At 42.2% G+C, this 24657-nt stretch overlaps 1 protein-coding gene and 1 long non-coding RNA gene across 3 annotated transcripts in view; one reads left to right on the plus strand and one right to left on the minus strand.

The window, feature by feature from the left end:
- Positions 1 to 24657, minus strand: part of LOC123365349 — a 94327-nt gene that overhangs the window by 26721 nt on the left and 42949 nt on the right. Inside the window, exon 2 of the long non-coding RNA XR_006577536.1 lies at positions 9069 to 9207. This is a non-coding gene — a long non-coding RNA (uncharacterized LOC123365349). The remainder of the gene's footprint in view (positions 1 to 9068; positions 9208 to 24657) is intronic.
- The window catches only part of RIPOR2 (RHO family interacting cell polarization regulator 2), a 70749-nt gene continuing 52691 nt past the window's right edge, over positions 6600 to 24657 (plus strand). For both annotated transcript variants that reach the window (XM_045008113.1, XM_045008114.1), the window contains exon 1: positions 6600 to 6874. The gene's annotated coding sequence lies outside the window, so the exon portion shown is untranslated. The remainder of the gene's footprint in view (positions 6875 to 24657) is intronic.

Below are 24657 nucleotides of genomic sequence, written 5' to 3' on the forward strand. Positions count from 1 at the left end.
ATTATGAGAAATTGGAATGTACAGTTCAGTCAAGCCCTCTTGTGAGCTTTTTTCATTTGCCATAAAAAACCTGCACATAGGAGGGGCTGATAGCACAGAATGTGAAGTGTGGGATTTTGAAAAAAAATAGTGCTTAAATAGGTTCAGATGTTCTCTCCCTGACGGCCCAGCCCCAAAGTTGCACTGATGAGGGCAGGAAAGCATATGTTTACTTTTATATCTACTGACATTCATTCTTACAAGTTGCGATTTTCAAATCTCCATAGGTGTGCACAGCATTCTTCAGACAGCCACAGATGGGAGAGTCCCTGCTCTGAGGGCTAATGATCTAAGATCACTGTGGATACAGTACAACACAAAAGAGCACGGGGAAAAGCAAGCATAAGCTAGGGAACATGCAGCTCCTCCCCTCTCTACTAAAAGATGAGGGAAACTCCCCCTTCTGTCCCTGCCTTGAATTAGCAGCACTCCCCGAGACCTTCACAATTCCCTCTTCTAATTGGCTGGTACAGGGGGGGGCTCCCCTGCCTCCAAGAACGCACACACTCCCATGTCAATCTACTTAACTGTGGCAAAGGAATTACTGTGAAGCTGTGGACTGAACACAGGGCTGGGATTCAGAAGAACTGGGTTCTAATTTGACTCATTGCAGAACCTTGGCTAACCCACAAAATTGCTCTGTGCCCTAGTTGTAAGATGGGGATAACAACGCTTGCCCAACTTCATGAAGTGCTTTAAGGGCTGCAGGTGAGAAGCACTACATGTGCAAATGCTGTTTATTATTACAAGAGAAGGTAAAACATTTCAGATGATGAGTACAGGTGAGGTAGCAACACAGTAAAGGGGAGGAAATAGAAGATGCACATGGGTTATTGGTTGCACGTAATGTGAAATCTGTAGGTTTGGCGAAGCTTTGTGGAACAAAGGATGCTTGGTGTATGGCAACTGGGAGGGCATGTACAAGGCAGAGCAAGAAAAGGGATGAAGATGGTAGTGGGAGGAAACCAAAAGAGCAATAAGGGAGGGCAGTGTAGAGAATGGGAGGGGTTACTGGATTTTTATAATATGGTTACCTCACGGATACCAAGGTGAACTTTCTCCCTCCCAATCAAACCTGGAAGTTACAGTCCTGATTCTTGACCATATTTGCTCACCTCTTGTGAAAAGGGGACTGTCACACTTCAGGGGAAGCTGTTCCTTGGACCCCTCAGTTTCCTTGTGAGCACCCCTTTCAAGTGACATTCGTGATTTTAGACTGAGTTACTGGGTCATAACCCTCCTGTTTACTCAAACATTTTTTCTTAGCAGACTCAACTGCCTTTGGCTTTGGTCAGAGACTTCCTTTCAGGACCCTATGATCAGTATGAAAATGCAGTGACTTTGGGAGACAGCCTCTTCAAAGCAAAGTATTACTCTTTTATCTACGGGCACATAGCAAGCAGGGAGGAAAAGTGTTAAAATAACAAAAAAGGCCTCTATGCAGATTGTCTTATCATAGAATCATAGAAGATTAGGCTTGGAAGAGACCTCAGGAGGTCATCTAGTCCAACCTGCTGCTCAAAGCAGGACCAACACCAACTGAATCATCCCAGCCAGGGCTTTGTCAAGCTGGGCCTTAAAAACCTCTAAGGATGGAGATTCCACAACCTCCCTAGGTAACCCATTCCAGTGCTTCACTATCCTCCTAGTGAAATAGTGTTTCCTAATATCCAACCTAAACCTTCCCCACTGCAACTTGAGACCATTGTTCCTTGTTCTGTCATCCACCACCACTGAGAAACACTGAGTTCCATCCTCTTTGGAACCCCCTTCAGGTAGTTGAAGGCTGATATCAAATCCCCCCCTCACTCTTCTCTTCTGCAGACTAAACAAACCCAGTTCCCTTAGCCTCTCCTTGTAAGTCATGTGCCCCAGCCCCCTGATCATTTTCGTTGCCCTCTGCTGGACTCTCTCCAATTTGTCCACAGCCTTTCTGTAGTGGGGAGCCCAAAACTGGACGCAATACTCCAGATGTGGCTTCATCAGTACTGAATAGAGGGGAATAATGACTTCCCTCGATCTGCTGGCAATGCTCCTACTAATGCAGCCCAATATGCCATTAGCCTTCTTGGCAACAAGGGCACACTGCTGACTCATATCCAGCTTCTCATCCACTGTAATCCCCAGGTCCTTTTCTGAAGAACTGCTGCTTAGCCAGTCGGTACCCAGCCTGTAGTGGTGCATGGGATTCTTCTGTCCTAAGTGCAGGACTCTGCACTTGTCCTTTTTGAACCTCTTTAGATTTCTTTGGCCCAATCCTCCAATTTGTCTACGTCACTCTGGACCCTATCCCTACCCCCCAGCATATCTACCTCTCCCCCAGCTTAGTGTCATCCATGAACTTGCTAAGGTTGCAATCTAGCCCATCGTTCAGATGATTAATACAGATGTTGAACAAAACTGGCCACAGGACCAACCCCTGGGGCACTCCGCTTGATACCGGCTGCCAACTAGACATTGAGCCGTTGACCACTACCCATTGAGCCCGACAATCTAGCCAGCTTTCTCTCCACCTTATAGTCCATTCATCCAATCCATACTTTTTTAACTTGCTGGCAAGAATACTGTGGGAGACCGTATCAAAAGTTTTGCTAAAGTCAAGATATATCACGTCCACCGCTTTCCCCATATCCACAGAGCCAGCTATCTCATCGTAGAAGGCAATCAAGTTGGTCAGGCATGACTTGCCCCTTGGTGAATCCATGTTGACTGTTCCTGATCACCTTCTTCTCCTTCAAGTGCATCAAAATGGTTTCCCTGAGGACCTGCTCCATGATTTTTCTCTAACAATTTAGGCAGGTCTAACTTATCACAGACACCCCAAAATCTGGGAGTGGAGAGATAGAGCATCCAACCCACTCTTAGCTTCAGGGCTGAGCTGTTTAATACCTTCAAAGTCCTTTGTTTCACTTTTCCCACTTGGATTCCCTGCCTCCAGCTTGGCATTACACCAGTTGGTCAGTATGTGGTGGTGATAAATCTTCAGAGGAACTGTGAGACCTGTTTGGTTTGTTGATTATCAGTGACTGGACTATCTACAATCATTGTCTGCCTTCCTGCCAATGTATAAAACCACCCAGTACTGGGTTACCTCTTTGCACCCATGTAGCAGGCAGCACCACAGTTTCCCCAACTGTAAAGTGGGGGTGAATACCACTCAGGCTTGTTCTGAGTATTAGTGTTTGTAAATCACTGTGCATTTGCCAGGTATTATGAAAGAGTGTATTATTAATGGAAACATGCGTGCATTGCTGCTTCAGGTTAATTTTAATGCAGAATACTTTGGAGAGGTCACTCTAGATTAGTACAGTAAGCAAGAATCAGTTTTGCTTCTGCCACTTTGAGATTTGTACTTAGAACATAAGTGGTGACCTATTTTTAACATAACAGCAGATTACACTTCAGCAGAGTGAATAATTTATAGGCATGATAGCACTATCCCAATCACAATACAATGGCAGCTTTTAGGCCTGCCTAATTATGGAGGGAGGCAGTGTTCTCCGGCATTTTCCACTGAATTAGCAAAACAGCAGACATGTGAAATGACTGATTCTTTCAAAAGCAGGAGTGCCGGGGTCAATGAACATGCAGAAGGACAGTGGGGCAAAGAAGATTTTATCCAGAGCTTTGTTAAAACTATGGAGACTCTTTGCGGTTTCAGCAGGCTATAGCATTAGGAGCAAGGTCATTATCTGTCTGCATTTGCTACTGCAAAATGATATTGAGAAGTCCCAGAAGGACAGATTAGATCTCCCTGGCTTATGCCACAGATGGGATAAAGAAATATTTCATTGGAAAGGAAAGGAGGTTTGGAACTGAGGAAGTATTAGTTTCTGTAACACTGAGTTCTAAAAACCTCCTGAAAGAGGACATAGCAAGACTCAGAGGAAGTTTGCAACACACTGGATATATGCAGTAATTGCTAAATATCTATTTCAGGAGCGTTAGGGTCAAGGTGAGATTTAGCAACTAGAGCCTAGCACTGAGAACCTTTAACAAATAAGCCAGGCCGCCACATTCACTGCCTGTCACCCACCCCCCTCAAAAGACTGAAATGGACTCAGAAGCATATTAAGAATACATGAAGGGCAGGACTGGCTCCAGGGTTTTTGCAGCCCCAAGCAGAAAAGAAAAAAAAAAGCCGCAATCGCGATCAGCTCTACCGAAGCTGCTTCAGTCTTCAGCGGCTGCTCCTTCGCTCCGAGAGGGAGTGAGGGACCTGCCGCCGAATTGTCGCCGAAGAGCCGGACGTGCCGCCCCTCTCGTTGGCCGCCCCAAGCACCTGCTTGCTGGGCTAGTGCCTGGAGCCGGCCCTGATGAAGGGACATTTATAACTTTTAACAAATATTCCCTCTCCTCTTCCCCGACACTCTGCAGCCTGAAGAGCACAGCTGCTTTTCTCAGGCAGCAAATTCTCTAAATTGCATCCAGAGTTCAGTTCGTTTGAAATGTAGAACATCTATTTCTGCTTTAATTGAATCTTGAGAAATTTGCTCTCATTTCCACTATTTTTCAAAGCTGTAGCATCCTATTTAATTTCTATATACAATGTGAATAAAATATCTTCAGTACTATGACTTGAAATGGATTTAAGACCAAGGGGCAATCAGATTCAGCAAGCTGTGTTTTCTAGAACATATACTCTCATGTTTTCATTTGTACAAGGTGTAATAGCAGGTCCTAATTTTGAAACCCGCTTATTCTTTGCTGTTATTTAAACTCACTTCTAAAGTACCATTCTTTGTGAAAGATCATGTGTCATCTCTGAAAAAGATTTACATTTGAAAGGGTGAGTTTCATCCATCATGACACACTTAATCAGAACATATAAAGATGTAGATATTAAGGGACAGTGTCAGTGCTTGCATGCCGCAAATTTGATTAACCCTTCAAAATTGTATTTGTCAACCAAATCCGCATAATTGTTTGCGGGTTCCCCCTACTCCTCAAAAGAAATGTTCCATGCTTAGATTTAGGAGTCATTGTAGACAGCTTATTGAAGGAATCTGCCCAATGCACAGCAGCTAAAAATGTTAAGGGATAGAAACTAATACAGGAAATACTGTGCAGACTTTATATTGAATGATACCTAAAGTATTGTGTCCAAAAGCTGCACTGGAAAAATGAAAAAGGTGAGAGACCAGTACTAAATGTGCTTAGAGATCTGTCAGGGTTGACATATGAAGAGAGATCACAATAACTGGGATTATTTACGCTAGAAGAAAGAAGATTTGACTTGAAAGAAATATTCCAGAATTTGACGTGAAACCTGGTCATTCCTTTCTTTATATCCTGCCCTATGGTAGTGCAAGAAAGAAGGCTCAATGGATAAAATGTAAGGTTCCCTCTTTTCATTTAGACTCACCTTTCTAGTGTTGTCTTTACACTTTACTTTAGTGTGTCTAAACTGGGGACTTGATCTTGCAGATGCTACCAACTATAATGCACACTACTGCAAATGGGCCTTTGGCATCAATGAACTACTCTTGATAATAGTACTCTTGATAATAAACGCTATGATCAGTCATATGTATCTGTAGTCTGAGGCTCTTGGACTGTAAGCTTTTGGGGGGGGATGGACCAGTCTTATTTTTTCTGTATAGCACCTAGTGCATTATTAAATGCTATATAAATAATACCAAATAAAAAAAATAGTTCTTCCTGCAGCAGACTGTGGAACTCATTGCCACAGGAAGTCATCAAGCAGATACAATGGCTAGATTTAAATTACATTTGTAATTACACATGCTGAGATAAAGACAGTCAAATCTCATGCATAAGACCATAACATGAATGTCACAGGGATCAGAAAGGAGTCACCTATATGCAGCATTGCACATTTGGCATCAAGTAGTGAGTGGGCCAGGACTCAGGACTAGATTGACCTGTAACCTGCTGCAGTATGGCAGATTTTATTATGTTTATTCTATAAAAATAAGGTCAGTGACTCATCATTTATGATTACCCTATTGCAACAACAACTGTGTGCTCATCTAATGGAAAGAGATGTCAATGGCTAGAGTTCATTCAAGAAAACAGAGAGATTTTTAAGAGTATAAAATATACTTTGACCATGCCCTTTTAAACACAGCATATTAGAAATGAATAAATTCAAGCAAAAACCACCTCATTATTTTATAAAGCCTTTAATCAAAATAGATCCCTGTATAGTTTAAAAGACTATTTTAGCTGAAGAGCAGTTTACAAAGAGGCTACATAAAAAGGATTGTGCTATATGAGTTTAGGCAAAAAAAAGTCACTTCTATTTAAATAATCAATATGTAAGTAAGAAACCAAAACCCAGTTCCCTGGAGAGGTGGGGAACTGCATTACAGAAATGTTTGTAGGGGAGGATGCCAGAGTGATCAGCTGAAAGCAGAAAGAAAAGCACAGCCCTCGCTTCCGATAGCTAGTTAAAGCTATCTGTCAAGCAGCTGTTTCTATGAGCCTCTGCTCCCAGCACATATGCCACTAATCAGACACTGCTCCCGTCCACCCACCTCCTCACGCTCTCGGTACACACATTCCCTCTCCATCGCCTCCTGTAACTTTATCAGGGGAAATAGTGTAGTTGCTGCTTCTTCTCCGGAGAAGTGTGAGTCAGCTCAGAGACAGTGGCTGAAGACAAGCTGGTGACTACTTCCCCTCCACCACCAGCCCCTTTTTTTAATCTGAAACACCAACTAAACCAGGGTTGCCTGTGAAGACAACAGAATACATCCAACTAGTCAGATCCTAGTGTACTTGTTATGAAGCTGTACTGTACAAGAGGAACTTTGGGTTACAAGCCAGTGCATTCAACAGCCCTGCCATGAATGTGAATCTCTATATTTAGGTAGGTACTTGGTTTGGTTTCTCCCACACCCTGATTTTAATGAGAAGTGTAAACCTGGATCCTTCTGATTGTCACTGTGAATGGTGTTGGTTTGGGTGCTATAGTTTTGTGCATTAGCTGTCTGCAGTGTGTTAGAAGCTCTAGAAGTAATTATGGTTATGTTTCAACAAATGCTTTCCTAACTGCCAATATTAAAATGCAGATAAGATGGATGTTGTTATTACTATTAAAATAGATGTGTGAGATTAGTGTGATACTCCAGTACAGCATGGAATTTATGTGTGGAGCTCAAAGTTGTAAAATGAATTGAGCATCACAGAATCTGTGACTGTTTTCACAATGTCCGTAAAAAGTGGTGATTCTAAAGTATGAATATGCCACATCAAGAAAAGTGCTCAAGAGTAGGGAAGAATGATATAGAAAGTATATACTATAAGAGTGAATTTGTATGTTGTGTCTCCGTGGCTCAGCAGTCACAGGTCAATAGTGTGAAACAATCCACCGAGTTTGGAAAAGTTGTCCTTGGTATTTCTACCTAGGCCACCACTGCCAGCCAGTTTGCCCTAATGAGCAGATAAGATACTGGGGAACTAAATGGAAAGGAAAAATATTATAAATGAAAAATAAAAAATTTAAATGGTAAGAGATTGCAAGTAACCAAGCTAGTAGCTATAGGATTTTCTTTTTTTCTTTTCTTTTCTTTTTTTAAGGCTGTTGTCACAAAAGCAGTTGCTGTACCAAGCCTATCGTCTATGAAGGTCCTAGTGCACTGGTGTGGGATTTTAGGGAGAGAGAGCTTGAAACAATCTTTTGTGTAGTTGTAATCTGTACATTTGAAAAAAACCCTTTTGTTTGTGTGCATTCTTTAAGGATCTGACTAGCTGTGCCAGGAAAAGTGTGTTAATCATTTTTATCACTGCATAGAAGCTTGTTTCTATTCAGAAGACATCTCAGAATTCCTTTTGATTTTGTTTTTCTGTTCCAGCAAGCTTTTATGGTATTATCAGTTTGAGAAAGGACTGACTCTCTTAAACTCTTCCCCCTTTAGCCGTGGGGCAGTGCCCAAGCCAAACTGGTGCAAATATACTGCACTTTTGCGTTGCACCACACTTTACCTTTACATGCTCTGTGTACACTCAAAAGCTTGTCTCTCTCACCAACAGAAGTTGGTCCAATAAAAGATATTACCTCACCCATCTTGTCTGGTCACAAAAGGTCATTCTAATCCTGTCTTCCTATCCTATCTGATCTTTAAACTTTTTAAAAGGCTGTTTGGCAGCTTTCTGGAAGATGGTGTTTGTTTTTGTTTATTTGTTTTGCCATTTTGAAGGTTAAATATAAAGGTATTTGGCAAAGCTGCACATTTTCAAGCATCAGTTTTGCATTATTTAATCCGACTCTGCATTTTGCCATGCTGATCTTAATTACTGTGTTTTAGCTGCTGTCACACAGCAGGAGACTGCAGGAAACACTCCCAAATTGGAAGCATTATCATCAGTATTCTCCAACAGCTGATTAGTATTCAAGAACAGATCTCTCTCTTTGAATAAACAAAAGGCAGGGGTGTGTCCAATGAGGGTGGCATTAGGGGATGAGGAAGTTGTTTCCCCTGGAAAAAACTCTAGGGTAATAGCTGCCAGTCATAGCTGAGAAATTACTTAAAAGTGGTTCTTCACAAAAGGCAGAATATGCTGCACAAGGCTACTGTGGTCCACATTGTCCTGTCCATATTCAAACAGGGCTCCTACTGAAATCAATGGGGAGTTCTGCTTTAAATAAATAGGAAAATATGGCAAATTGTCTTTTGATAATAACTCAACACTGATGGGTTACGGTTAAATAAATGATACACTGTTGCTCTAAAATACACCAAACATACCACAATTTGTTCTGTAAATTCAAAATCCCTGCAGCCTGAAAAGGTGGGGCGCTGCCTAGGATACTTGTCACTTAGAGTGACCAGATAGCAAATGTGAAAAATCAGGACAGAGGGTGGGTGTGGGTGTGGGTTTGTGTGGTGTAATAGGAGCCTATATAAGAAAATGACCCAAAAATCGGGACTGTCCCTATAAAATCAGGACATCTGGTCACCCTATTGTCACTACATATTAACTTTGACAACCTGGATTTTAAGTCTTTGAAAAGCCATATATTGTTTAAGATATATAAAAATTGTAACTTGACACTGAATTACCTTTTTGTATCCAAGCAACATTTTCTTGACAGTGTTTTCTGGTGTTTGGAGCAGTAGACTGAGATTCAGGGCTCTTGGGTTCCACTGCTGATTCCACCAAAGGCTTCCTCTGAAATTTTCTGTGTCACAGTTTACACTTCTGTAAAATGAGAATACAAGGGATGCTATGAAACTGAATTAATATTTGTTAAGCACTTTAGGATATTCAAAGGAAAAAGACTCTTCAAGGAGCCTGTGGGTGACCATCCCAGCATATGCAAGTAAAATGGTTTGCTGCTGTTACTGCTTTTTGTGTCAAAGTGTGTGACCATTTCATTCATCTGCAAATGCTCAAAGTACCAGCTGTGCAAAGCCTGGCCTTGATCATATGCTGATAGATTCTTATTCTATTATGCTGAGTGGAACTGCTAGCACTGTGTTCATGAAACTTAAATAGCAGCCTTTTGCCCTGCATATAAACCTGAGCAAGAGGATAGATAATTTTCACAATACATATTGACTTAGAAATAGGCCACAACTGCCTTCTTGCCTTCTAAGTAGGAAGGAGTAGGGATAAAAGTAAAGCAAGTATTTATATGCGCACCACTTCTTCCAAAAAAAGAGGGATGCCTGATCTGGCTTTATGCTTTATGTGCAGCAGTGGCTAGCAACACTGTACACTCAGGAATAACTCGTTTACTAGGGTAATTTTCGTCTGCCAAAGCTGCTGGCTGAGAGAGAGACAGGCAGCTTGTGTTTGTGGTCATCCAAGCGGCAAAGAATACCAGCTGAAAATGGACAATGAAGGAACTGAATGTAGCAATGCCCTAGAAGCATGCACACACAGCTGGTTCATAGATGTAGATGGGGATGTGCAGTAGTGTTATACAGGCTGTCGTCATGTCAACCTCAAGTTATATGGTTACTGGATGATTCTATTAGTGAAATGCTAAGAATTCTGTGTGTTTTCCCTTTTAGCAGGAGCTTGGTTTCTCTGTGAGATTCACTCTGCTTCACTTCTCATCACCCTTCTCATTATCTCTTTAAAGGAAATTTTATTGGTTAGAGAATCTGAATATTATAATGAAGCAAAGGGACAGATTTGCCTCTTGCTCATGCCAGTTTTGCACAAATATAGTACCAGTGACTTCAACAGAGTTATTCCCGATTTGCACCAGTGGAAGTCAGCAAGGAGAATCAGGCCACAATGAGTTAAAAAGGTCTTTTGATGAAAGACCAAATACTCTGGATTTACACTGGGAAGAAACCCCACTGATGGCAGTGGACTGACCTCAGATTTACATTGGTGTGAACTGAAAGCAGAACATAACCTCCTGCCAGAGGTGTAAATCCCAGACTGAAAGCCCATCCACAGCTGTAAATCCCTTTGGAAGGTGGGTGAGTGGATGGTGGTGGTGAAAAGCTCTCTCAGGCCCTGCAGTGCTGCAGGACCAGTGGCTGGCCAGTGCTCTCCCTGCAGTGAAGGGTGCTGGTTGGGGGAATGTGGCTAGAGCACTCAGCAGATGATACACTGAGACGCTGTCGCAGCACACCTATTGAGCCCTTAGCCTGTTTCATTAACAATAAGTGATGCAGCTGGGAATCTTTACTGAGCAGAGGGGCCTGAGCTTGTCTGGTGGCAGCCTGGTGACCAGTTTCCATTCCTGATTTTTCAGGTCTCACACCAAATTAGCCTATCCTGAAACTGACTCTCCAGTCCAATCCCCATCATACTATAGTCTCCTTTCCTGGTAGAGCTTGCATGAGAAGATAGAGGGCAGCAATGCAAACACCACATATCTTCCCTTGGGGGTGAATGGTGCAGCAGCTCTCACTACAGCAGGAATGTGGGCGGGGGCTGCAATTTCCATTTCCTTATGGCAGCAGGGTAAGTCAGGTCCACTTTGGTATAAACTGCTGCTCACCATCAATAAAACAAGCACTCACTGCAAAGAAAAACACACGCCACCATCTGTACATAGTAATAATCAGTATCTTGGAAATATGTGTGGTGAAGGACCAGCCCCTGCTCCTATTGAAGTCTATGACAGTGCAGTGGGAGCAAAATTGGGCCCCCAAGGCAGTTTCCATGGGATTTAGGTTCAGAGACCTGAGAGTGATACAAATTGCAGCTTTTTAAACCCTTTGATACTGAAGTGAGGGGCGGTTCTTAACAATGCACAAGCCCACTCACGCCCGATGCCAGATTAATTAAGGAGTAGCAGAAACACAACCAAGATCTTGCTGCACTCTGGCATTGTTTAAAAAGCAACTATCAGCACAGACTGTGTAACAGGAAGTTATGGAAAAAAGCAGGCAACCCAAACTCTTCATGAATTGCTTTTGGTACTGCAGTCTGCTACCAACAATTACAGATGCTTGCCTTGGTCTTTTTTACACAAGCTCTGGGGCTAATGCCCTCCTTAGGATGTGAATTCTTTGAGCATGAGCAACAATAACCAAAAAAAAAAAAGAGCTAATTTTTTTAATTGCCTTTTTTTTTTGTTCTTGTATTCTCTAATTTTGTGTAAACACAAAAGAAATGATAAATTAGCCACAAAACATGCAGGCATCTTTCTGCTTTTCAGTAGAAGGAACAAATTGAAACTGACAGTTCCCTGGAACCAACGCAATACATGTAGTATTGTGAATGCTTCTGCATTTTATCTCCCAGCCTTTTAAAGCATTGGAAGCACTATAGTCCTTTAGTGCATATAGTAAGTTGACCTTGACTGACAGAGTCAGCCATCTAATTTCTGCTATCCTACTGTTCACAATATGTACTCATCAGACACTCAAACATTCAGATTAACTACAGTAGCTGGAGCTTCTGAGGTCAGCTCAGCCTGCTGGTAACACCGTATCTGTTTCTAGTAATCTGATTTTCAGAGGGAAATAGTAGTTTAGCCAAAGCACCTAGGAGAGTCGTCAAATTTAACCTTCTCCAAAAGACGCCATTAAATAGAAAACTGCAAAACCTCTGTCAACTAGAGCAGCTTTTGGATTTGCAACAGAATTTGATCAGGGTGTTTATGACACGGTGCTAGGATTAGCCTACACTTTAGCTTTGAGAAAACATCATGCTGGTTCGGTTCAGTCAGGACAGACATTATTTAAGTCTCTCCATTCAGGCTAATCAAGGGGATGAAGTCACTTTCAGTGAATCTAATGGAAACAAGGAAGTTAGCAAATAGCCATAGGTGTGTTTTGTTTCAACATCTGGAGCAAAAGCAGGGATTTCCCTACACCCCACCTGAATTCCCCCATCACCTTCCCAGTGATCAAACCAACCAAGATGAAGAACATACCAAGACTATACCAACATGTCATCTGCAGATTCAAGTGTTGTATCTATATCCAAACAGCCCAAAACACAAATACAACTACCTACTGAATAAACAGTGTCTCTACAACTTGAAGGCAGTTCCTGAAGTTTGTCGGTCAAATTTTTCCCATTTATTGAAATTAGAAAAGATGGCTACTAATGCACCTCTTGCAAGAAAGCTTACGAAGAAGGAACTGCTACAACTGGTAAAATTGGGGAGTTTGGTTTGCCAGACCAATTGGCAAAGCCAATGGTGACAGACTAGATGAAAAGTCTGCAAAACACCAAGCCTCTGGTCCCCATTGATGTGGAGAAAGCCTTATAAGCTACTCACTCTCAAAGCCAATTTTAAGAAGTACTTTATGAGGCTGTTAAGAATGCTGGGAACACAACACAGTTTACGTGAACAAACATGGCTCTCGCATCTTACTTTCTATTTAAGCAAGAGATACCACATACTACAAACCGGAGGCCAATGTTAAAATGCATTGTCACTTGTTAACCCTGAAGTTGGATGCTGGTTCCGAATAAGACCAGCAAATGCTCACTATCTTTCTGCAAGAAACTCAACTGACTGGCTAGAAGCATGCACTGCAACAATGAAAGACACAGCAACTGAAAAAGTGAAGAACTCTCTCTCACTACAGTAAAAAAAATTTGCCTACATGGCTGATAAATGCGCCCATGCAAATTGGCATCAAGTATTAACTCATCGTGTATATTATCTTGATGTCAGACCAATAGATGCATTTCTAGATGTTCAGGTTATTAGCTGCATCTGTGACAACCTACATCTTAGAAGAGTCTAATGTTTGTAAACTGGAGCCCAAACAGATGGCTGCTTGTGCATTTGATGGAGCTGCAAACTTCTCTGGAAGACATGGTGGAGTACAAGCTTTGCTCAGAGAAAAGTGTAACCCTAATCTCTCCTGTACACACTGCAGAGGCCGTTTTAACTTCATTACCTGGAAAGATAATGGAGCAAATAATTAAGCATAATAAGGTATAAGTAATACTTATCACCTTATCTTATTAAATTAAATAACAGTCAAATCGCATCAAACCAACCTGATAGCTTTCTTTGACAGGGCAACAAGCCTTGTGGCTAGGGAGCAAGCAGCAGAAGTGATATAGCTTGGTTTTAGTAAAGCTTTTGATACTGTCTCCCATGACCTTTTCATAAACTAGGGAAATACAACCTCGATGGAGCTACTATATGGTGGGTGCATAACTGGTTAGAAAACCATTCCCAGAGAGTGGTTATCAGTGGTTCACAGTCAATCTGGAAGGGCATAATGAGTGGGGTCCTGCAAGGATTGGTCCTGTGTCTGTTTCTATTCAATATCTTCATCAATGATTTAGATAATGGCATAGAGAGAACACATAAAGTTTGCAGACAATACCAAGCTGGGAGGGGTTGCAAGTGCTTTGGAGGATAAGATTAAAATTCAAAATGATCTGGAGAAATGGTCTCCACCTTTCATAGGATGAAATTCAATAAGGACAAATACAAAGTACTCCATTTAGGAAGGAACAGTCAGTTGCACACATACAAAATGGGAAATGACTGCCTAGGAAGGAGTACTGCAGAAGGGGATCTGGGGGTTGTAGCTATACCAATCCTTCCGCTCTACTCCATGCTGATTAGGCTTCAACTGGAATATTATGTCCAGTTCTGGGTGCCACATTTTAGGAAAGATGTGGACAAATTGGAGAAAGTCCAAAGAAGAGCAATAAAAATTATTAAAGGTCTATAAAACATTACCTATGAAGAAAGATTTGAAAGAATTGGGTTTGTTTAGTCTGGAGAAGATTGAGAGGGGACATGGTAACAGTTTTCAAGTACCTAAAAGGTTGTTACAAGGAGAAGGGAGGTAAATTGTTCTCATTAACCTCTGAGGATAGGATAAGTAGCAATGGGCTTAAATTGCAGTAAGGGAGGTTTGAGTCACAGTGAATGTTTTAATGACAGAATGTGAGAAAATAGTGTTATAAATTCATGCAGCCTTAATTTATGCAAGGGAAAGTTATTCAGATAAATACCTTGCAATTCAATAATAATGAATGCGGTGAGATCCGATTAATTCATGCCTGGTTTATCCACAAGTTTCTATCTCAAAAATTCTAGTAGTAACCATAGGTGCTAGAACTGGGGGTGCTGCCACACCCCCGGCTTGAAATGGATTCCATTATATACAGGGTTTGCAGTTGGTTCAATGGCTCTTAGCAACCCCACTATACAAAATTGTTCCAGAACCCCTGGTAGTAACTAATCTTGTAGCATGTACAAAGTGTACTATTGGCTTCTTAACCTGAGGGGGGTCGTTTTTTTAAATCTGCCTTACAAATAGTTAGCTGATTTGGATTTACTAGGTCTGACTGTAATTACCACAGCAAGAACTAAATCGTGTTCACAAGATTATCTGTCCACGTGCCATATGTAAGTAGAAGAAAATACAAAGGCAGATAGACCAAAGGGCCAAAATATCTTACACCAATGCACTTGTGTTACTGAAACACAGAAAATTTAAGTGCAAGTCTGATAATGAATTTTGGTGGGGGAGTGGGAGGAATTGATTTTGTCTTTTCTTAACTAACTCCCTCCTGTTTGCCCCAAGAGCAGAACTGGGGTGAAGGAAAGGCCTTTATGGAAAAGACCTATAGAATTTAATAGAAAATAACTTTTGTATAGTGTTTTTTTTAACCATCCCTCAGAATTTGATAGAGAATTATATCCCTACTACAGAATTCTATAGATGGTTCAGAAAACCTGGAGAAAGGAGATGGAGATCATTTTCTGTACAGTTCTACAAGATTTCAAACTAATTTCCATAGGACACTTGGATTTCTTTAATATTCTCCTGATGTCACCTCTATGACATTTTGTAAGACTTTGGCTGAGGTCTGCATGCTAACAGGGCTTGTTGGCAGATGTCTGGGAGGTCAGGTATGCACCTTAGTGCTGAGGTCATTATTACACTACTGCCTCCTACATGTTTCAGGATTTAATGGTTAAAATAAAGTCGTCCATGTGACTAATAACCACCAGTGGGATTTTAAAGACAAATCCTAATGTTTATATATCTGTACTAAAACCCAAAAACTCCTCTAATGTAACATTCAGGTTATTGATTTAAATTCTCAGAAGCCAAGACGTGAAAAAGTTAAATTTGAACACACAACCTGAACTCCTCCCCACCATGCATGTACATTATTAGAATTCAGTGTTTACCTGTATGGTTACACATCATAGATAAAGTTTCCTAGGCACTTATCCTGTAGCCTAAAGATGAATAAACCAACATATAGGTGCTATGGAAGTAAACAACACCCAGCTCTAGTGTGTTTTTATGTAGGTGCTTTTGAAATGGACAAATTTTGTTAAGTGTTGGAAAGATCAAAACAAATACTTTGTTGTAATATTCATATTTGGTACAAGAATAAATAGCTATAGGGTATGTTATAAAGGAAGCCTGATCCAGTGGTTATGGCACTAGCCTAGGACTTGGGTTCAGTTCCCAGTTCTATCACCGACTTTCTGTGTGACCTTGGGTAAGTCACTTTGCCTCTCTGTGCCTCAGTTTCCCCTCTGTAAAACAGCAATAATTCTTCCCTACTTCACAGGGGTATGGCGAGGATAAACTCATTGAAGATTGTGAAGTGCTTGTAGATCTACTAATGAAAAGCACTGTATAAGAGTTAAGTATAATATGTTCTCCTAACACACCTGACAATGTGCCTTTAACAACAAAGTAAGAAGTAACGTATCATTGATTCACCCAGTGAAACAGAATTACCATATTAAATGGTTGATGCTTTTTAATTAATCTCTCATCATTTACTTTTTACAGAGTAGCCATTCAGAGTCTTTATCACTTTACTGACTGAAAGGCCTTGAAAATATTTTATGCTCTGTTCAGTGATGAGCCTATTTAATTTCTCTACTTTATCTTACTTACACATTGCTGAAATGTATACTGAGTACGAATGCAGTTTGTTTAGTCTGGATGGAAGAGGACTAATACATTTCTGTTGCCAGAGCACTACAGTAGGTAGCTTGGCTATTCTGCATCTGATTACTTTCTCACACTCAAACAACTGTGGTCACCGTGACCCCATATCAGTACACTGCCATTGACACCCATGAATGAGGGGGTTAGAGAGCAGAACTATCACCAACAGGCAGGAAGAACAAAGCTGCTCTCCCAAGGACCACTTTATCTTAAATCGGCTTCTTGTTAGTTTGCTCTTCCTGTCAACATCTTCCCTTCTATTCCCTCCCTATGCAAATGACACCTTTGTTTTATACAGCCACTGAATCTGTGAAAGTTGCACTACTTTACCACTTAATGCTTGGTATGTAATTTACAGTTACTGTGTAACATCACCATGGATGCAGACTTCCATTGGAATTGTGCCTACATCAGAGCTGATTGGCCAGTTGTTTCCATAATTAACTCTTCTGTCTATTGCTTGATACTTTTGATCAGTAAAGAACATTACCTGCACCAACTGTTTATTCACTAGGATCATCAGTAATGTCAGCCTTTGCAACCTGTTATAGAACAGACTTTTTTCTGGCATATAGAATTTGTGACAGTAGATCCAACCATCCGTCCCTGTTGTCTAGTCAGCTGAAGTTGAAATTCCATATAATGCATCCAATTGTAATAGTGCTTGTTTGTGGGGTGAGTCAGGTAATTCCTTCAAGTACCATTCATTAGTTTGGCCCCTCAAACATGGGTTCACTATACATACTGGAACAAATTCTGCCCTGTTTGTTACAGTGCAACACTATTAAAGTCACCATTCTGCGCCTACGTCAGTAGTCTTGTGTGGATTCAATGATGGGTGGACTTTGAGCCCAAATTAGTAGTTCTTGGCACGGTTTTTAGGTTTGTTCTTTATTAGCATTAGTCTATCCATTTACCTACCTAAGGTACTAACACTGGCACTTGGAGTAGATTTTTTTTTCCATTTTAAAAAGCACTTTACAGATTCTGTAACTGACAAAGATCAATCCATGATCAGTACAGCCTCATTTAAGATATACGTAGAAATCATTATTCAATTATATCTAAAAAAGCTTGATCTTATATGAAAGATAATAACTAACAAACAAAAGAATTTGGCAAATTTATACAAATGTATTTAAAGAAACCAAAACAAATTAAGATGAAAATCCAATCCAATCAGATGCCACATCTTGCTCTCTCAATTACACTCCTACAGCCCCAATGGACCAAATTTTGCTTGTTTATATCAGTATAAATCCAGTGGGATTACCCTGTATTTATGATGGTGTAATGGAACAGAATCAAACACATCAGTGACTGGATTACATACGTGGAGTCCAGATGCCAATGTAAAACAAATGTAGAAGCCAAAAAAAAAAGGAGCAGTTACTATGAACCCAACTGTCATGTGGAAGCCACTGAGTACCTATAGAAAATCATTTTTCCTTGCCTAGTTACAGCCAAATAACTCCGTTTTGTGCACATTAAACGAAGGTTAAGGAACACACAGGGGAAAAAATGCTGCCAGTATTTCTTTGCGGGCAAAGCAAGCAGGGGAAAGGGCAGTTTATGCTACAATGCCAAAGAGAGCAGGCATGTATTAAGCACTCCAATACAAGGAGTGAATAAAACAATGGAGAGAACCACAGGGAATGAATTAATAATGGTACTACACAAAAACGGGGACAAATGCTGCTTGTCTTGCTTGACATCAGTCAGAGTTGCATGTTAGCAAGGCAAGCAGGTTTTAGCCCCAAAGGTATATTTTATCATAATTTGAAGGGGATATTGTCAGGTTAAAATCCTAGCACCGGTTCTGCTCTCAGGTGTAAGTCAGACCTAGTTCTACTGCAGTCAGTGGAGTTACAGCAGCATAAAACTAGCGAGTGTAAGAATCCGACACCCCTCCCCTCATATTGTTAAACCCAAATTACTTTACCATATTGCTATTAACTTGGATTATTAAAATAAAATTTTTCACTTATTTGTGCTTTGTGTGCAAATAAGTAAGGTGAGTTCTCTAAGGACCTCTCCTCTGATGTTTAGTCTGAAAAACAGGAGTCCACCAAAAATATTTTTTAAAAATATCATCATAAACACTTCTAACATGGAGACGATTTAAATTGAAAAAGGAACACAAGTCTTCAGGTAAATCACCCCAAATACTAATGTCTTCAGTGTAATGAGAAATGAGACTCAGAGCCCCCTGGATGATGAATAAAGCTCTCTCTGAAAAGATGTTCCGTATGTCAGTAAGGAAAGGCAGAGTTGGCTGATACAAAGTAGCCTAGCAATTTTGTTTCTGCTGGAGATGAGAGAAGGTTTTTAGCAGCCTTCCTTCAAACACCTATTGTTGTTGGAGACAACAGGGGTGAGGAAGCAACAACCTCCTTCCCTCCACCCCCACAATCATGATCCAGCAGCAACAGTCAGAAGGAATGAACTCTCTTATTTACAGTTCAATCTCTATAATGTTGGTTTTCCACAGCAATATTGCTGAAACTATATGAGCTCACCTAACTGTTTTTCTGCATACTCAAGTTAACATTATCTCACAGCTCCTACCAGCCATGCACCAGTAGATATAGTCCTGGGATGCGTGCTGCTTAATATATATCTGCAGTTATTTAGGAATATCTCATTGCTTTTATTCGGATGGAACAAGTGTGAATGATTTTGTTCTGGCAGCCAAGTATGATTCGTCAGATGGTGCTCACATGCCTGTTACCCAGCAGAAGAGAATAGCAACCCAATCACAAGGACCATCACAAACCTTAACACCTTCCACTTCAAGTGCAAGGCACATGTATTTGACCTTGCCTTCTGCAATATAAACACATTGCAACATGTATATTTTAAAACAACTTATCTCAACAAGACACACCACTAGACACACTTCCCCCTCTAGGGAGAGAATGAAAGAACAAACAACATGTGACCAATGTTAGTCATTTTGCTTAATGCACTTCTGGAAGGCACTCAGATACTACAGTAATGAGTGCAGCACAAAAACCCATATGGAATAGAATAGGAATAGGAGCAGACTTTAAACTAGGTTCGACAGGGGCAAGAGACAAATTTCCATAGTTAAATCCAAAGCATGGACACCTGGGTGAAGGGTTGGAATTTGCGGGAACATAGGAAATCACAGCATGGACAAAGAAGAGACAACAGGGAACATGGATGGGAAATCTAACAAATATCGGTATGGCCGTTCTTATGTTCTAATGCAAGAAGTAGGGGGAATAAACAGGAAGAACTAGAAATACTAGTGAATAATCACAATTATAACATAATTGGCATCACAAAAACTTGCTGGGATAATTCACATGACTGGAATATTGGTATAGAAGGGTACAGCTTGTTCAAGAAGGAAAGGCAGGGGAAAAAGGGAGGAGGTGTTGCCTTACATATGAAAGATGTATACACCTGCACTGAGGTTGAGCAGATAGAAGTGGGAAGCAGACCTGTTGAAAGTCTCTGGGTAAGGATGAAAGGGGTAAAAAACAACAGTGATGTCATGGTAGTGTTCTATTATAGACCACTTAACCTAGAAGAAGAGGTGGATGAGGATCTTCTTAAACAACTAACAAAATCATCCAAAACACAGGACTTGGTGGTGGTGATGCAGGACTTCAACTACCCAGACATCTGTTGGGAAAATAATACTGCAAGGCACAGATTATCCAACAAGTTCTTGGAATGTATTAGAGACTGCTTTTTATTACAGAAGGTGAAGAAAACAAGTAGGGGAGAGGCTATTCTGGATTTGATTCTGATAAACAGGGAGAAATTTGTTGAGACTCTGAAGGTAGAAGGCAGCTTGGGAGAAAGTGATCATGAAATGATAAAGAGTTCATGATTCTAAGGAAGAAAACAGAATAAAGACACCAGACTTGAAGAAGGCAGACTTTAGCAAACTCTGGATTGGTAGGTAAGATCCTGTGAGAAGCAAGTCTAAGGGGAAAAAAGAAGAGTTCAGGAGCCTTGGCAGTTTTTCAAGGAGACATTACTAAGGGCACAAGAGCAAACTATACTGATGTGAAGAAAAGACAGGAAGTATGGTAAGAGGCCATGCTGGCTTAACTAGGAGCTCTGCAATGATTTGAAATTCAGTCAGACAAGTGGAAATTAGGTCAGATTACAAAGGATGAATATAAAAAAGCAACAGAAGTGTGTAGGGACAAATTTAGAAAGACCAAGCCACAAAATGGGATTAAACTAGGGATATGAAGGGTTACAAGAAAGCATTTGATAAATATGAGAATCAAGAGGAAGACCAGAGAGAGAGGATAGGCCATTACTAAATGAGGGAAAGGCAATAACAGAAAATGCAGCAATGACAAAAGTGTTAAATGCCTTTTTTTGTTTTAGTTTTCACCAAAAAAGTTAGTCGTGATTGGACGATTAACATAGTGCAAATCAATGTAAATGAGGTAGGCTCTAAGGGTAAAACGAAGAAAAAACAAGTTAAGAATTACTTAGACAAGCTAGATGTCTTCAAGTCAGCAGGGCCTGATGAAACACATCCTAGAATACTTAAGGAACGGGCTGAAAAGGAATGGGCCATTAGTGATTTGTATTTGAGAACTCATGGAGAAAGACGGAAGAGAAACCTGAGGACTAGAAAAGGGTAAATATAGTACCTATCTATAAAAAGTGGAATAAAGACAATCCAGGGAATTATAGACCACTCATCTTAACTTCAGTACCTGAAAAGGATAATGGAGCAAATAGTCAAACCATCAATGTATAATCACCTAGAAGATACAGTCAGCATGGATTTGTCAAGCGCAAATCATGTCAAACCAACCTAATATCCCTCTTTGACAGGGTAACAAGGTTTGTGGATAGGAGGGAAGCAATAGATGCCTTACTGAACTCGAGATATGACTTTTGAAACTGTCTCATGTGGCCTTCTCATAAACAAACTAGAGAAATATAGCCTATATGAACCTACTATAAGTTGGATGCACAAGTGGCTGGAAGACCATTCTCAGGCCCTGTCTACACTGGCAAGTTTCTGCGCCGTAAAGCAGCTTTCTGCGTTGTAACTCCCGAGGTGTGTACACTGCCAAGCCACTTAGTGCACAGAAACTGCACAGTTGCAGCGCTGTAAAAAAAAAAAAAAAAGCCCAACGAGAGGCATGCAACTTTCTGCCCCGGGGATACAGCACCACGGTGCCAGTGTAGACATCCTGGTCGATTACAGTGCTGTGATTGGCCTCCGGGAGGTGTCCCACAATGCATGTTCTCCCCTTTCTGATCATCGGTTTGAACTCTACCACCCTGCCCGCAGGTGACCAACTGTGAGCCTCACCCCTTAAATTCCTTTGGAATTTTGAAAATCCCCTTCCTGTTTGCTTGGTGATGTGTGAAGTGGTCTCAGTGCATCTTTCCAGGTGGCCATGCCTGCTCCATGCACCCAGGCAATCCCCTGCTTGGAGCAATGCCGAGCTGCTGGACCACATCAGCATTTGGGGAGAGGAGGCTGTTCAGTCCCAACTGCGCTCCTGCCATAGGAATTATGATACATATGGACAGATTTCACAATGCGTGTCAGAAAGGGGCCATGAGCGGGACACACTGCAGTGCAGGGTCAAAGTGGAGGAGCTGCAGAACGCCTACCACAAGGCACGGGAGGCAAACCGCCGCTCCGGTGCTGGGCCAATGAACCGCCTCTAGTTTTAGTTACAATAACTATATGTTTGAAGAAAGTGATTGGTGTTCGTTTTCCTTTCTAATGGTATCTTCCTCCCCCACTCCCCTTTTTTATACAAAACATTTTTTTGCAAGGAAGTTCCAGCCATGGGAGAATGGTGTGTCTGTTCATTTATTTTACCTACGATAAGGCCCTTGGCATACAATATTTGTTCACAAGAGAAGTCTGGAAGTGACTGCCTTTTAATCCCTTGTGATAGGGCATACAAACCCCACACTGGTGAACAAGGGGTTAAGGAACGGTTCTGGGCTCAGGTGGTCCTGAGCTACTGCACCTGTAAAGCCTACACACGCTGGAGGTGGCATTTAAAAAGGGAAGCATGGCAGCTCAGAAGGAAGCAGGTGGTGGAAGGGGGTAGATCTCTGCTCTGAGCTCTGGGAAGTAGTGCTGAGGAGCTCTCATTGCCTGATACCTGGCAACACAGAGTCCTGATAAAGCCTGCAAAGGAGAGATTGGTGACTGATTGTGAAAGTCAGAAACTTTATTTGTGGTTCTTTAATTTAGGGGGGGGGAGGATACTTAAGTAGAAAGGGATCCAGAGAAGCAGCTGCTTAGCACCCCAAGGTGCAGGACTTAGCTGTCCACCATTGCACCTTGGATTGGCGCCCAGTGGAAAGCGTGAGTGTAGACTCCCCGACCAACTCCCACAAATGGGACAATAGAAGCCTTTACCTCAGTGGAGAATCTAGCTGGGGAAGGCCCTGAATGTTCAAAGGCCCAGACCTCAAGTTCTAAGGTGAACTAAGGTGGAAGCCCTGAAGCTTGTGAGGATGCTGAAAGACTTCTCTGTGACTGGACTTTCTTTTGGTATACGCTGAAAAGCCTGGACTGGAATGTGTGATCCAGCCAGAGGGCTGAGCCACCAAAGAAGAGACAGACCCCACAAGATTGACATCACCCCCCCCTTTCCAGTTACAGTTCTGGGAGGGAGACAAACTGCCACACCTCTGCCTAACCAGTAGGGAGCACTGGTGGTGTGTGCCCCTTTACACCCCTATTGAAGTAACCGTTGACTAACTAGCAATGTCACAAATGGTTAAAATGATCATCTCTTTCACAAAGGGACAAGTAAACTTTCCATTGACATAACACAGAGAGATGTTAAAGGATCCACTCCAAATAAATCAGTTATCCCAAAACAGCCAGAGTCTGAAAGAATCCTTGGTGAATAAGCCAAGACTCCAAATACACAAATCACTTCAGCCGTGGAAAGCACAGTATCAGCCTGGTCCAACTGCCATTGAAATTAACGGGAAGATGCCCACTGATTTCAGTGAGACTTGGATAGGGTCTAGTACGCAGTATATCTTTAGTAAAGGGGATAAACTCACAGGGCTAAATTCTACTCCGAGGCCAAATTCTACCCTCAGATATGACTTTGTTAGACGTCAGCATCCCCTTGGGACCTTTCTGTCTTCCTTGGCACAGGAGTACTGTATTTGGCTACTTGTGTGAACCTCAGATTTAAAAATAGCCGAGCTCCTCCCCTGCCGCGGCAGAGAAAAAGATACAAGCCAGATGTATGTGGCAGTCTAGAGGGATCTACATGCAGTTTTCTCTTATGTTCACACTTGATAATTGTTGTGCTTGTTGGTGTGCCTTCCTGACTGGCACTGCTACTGCTGGCCCTGACTTTTCCTGATGATGGACACAAGGCCAATGGTCTGCGTTCCTGTCAGCAACCTTTCCGAAGCTGCATCGGTAGCTGCATCTGTTTGCAGGACCATACACGTGGCCTTGTGTAAAGATGGTTCTATACAGTCATTGGCCCTGGGTGCAGATTCCACCTGCCTTCATATCTGGCCTCAGTGTAGACACCTCACTCTAAATTCTGGGGCTGGATCATGTATCTCCAGGCAAGGGAGTCTGCTGCTGTCTGAGCCCCGCTATCTCCTCTCTCTTTTAACTTGTCCTACTCGCTGCTGCTGCTGCTGCTACTAAATAATCACTTATTTGTATTGACGTAGTCTGTTTGAAAATCACAGATTTTCTCACTGTCCTATTTATGGTCTTTCTGCCTCGATTATTCTAACTCCAAAACACAGGAAGGCACCAGGGCCAGTGCAACCCATTAGGCGACCTAGGTGGTCGCCTAGGGCACTAGCATTGGGGAGTGACATTTCGGGTCCTTCGGTGGCAACCGCGGCGGACAGATCTTTGGCCGCCCTGGTCGTCGTCAGCATTTAGGCGGAGGGAGCTGGGGCAGCGGGGTGCGGGGAGGGCCTCCTGCAGCAAGGGGGGGCGCAGCACACAGGGGAACAGCTCCCCGCCCCAGCTCACCTCTGCTCCGCCTCCTCCCCTGAGCACGCCACCCCACTCTGTTTCTCTCCCTCCCAGGCTTGCAGCGCCAAACAGCTGATTGGCGCCGCAAGCCTCGGAGGCAGGAGAAGTGGAGCGGCAACGGCATGCTCAGGGAGGAGGTGGAGCAGAGGTGAGCTGGGGCGGGGAGCTGCCGCATGGCTCCCCGGGCCGGGGGGAGCTGCCGTGGGGGGGAGTGCCTCAGGGCGGAGGGGGGGAGCTGCTGCATGGGGAGTGCCTCAGGGCGGA

This window comes from Mauremys mutica, chromosome 2 (assembly GCF_020497125.1).
Source record: "Mauremys mutica isolate MM-2020 ecotype Southern chromosome 2, ASM2049712v1, whole genome shotgun sequence".
Lineage (NCBI taxonomy): Eukaryota > Metazoa > Chordata > Testudines > Geoemydidae > Mauremys > Mauremys mutica.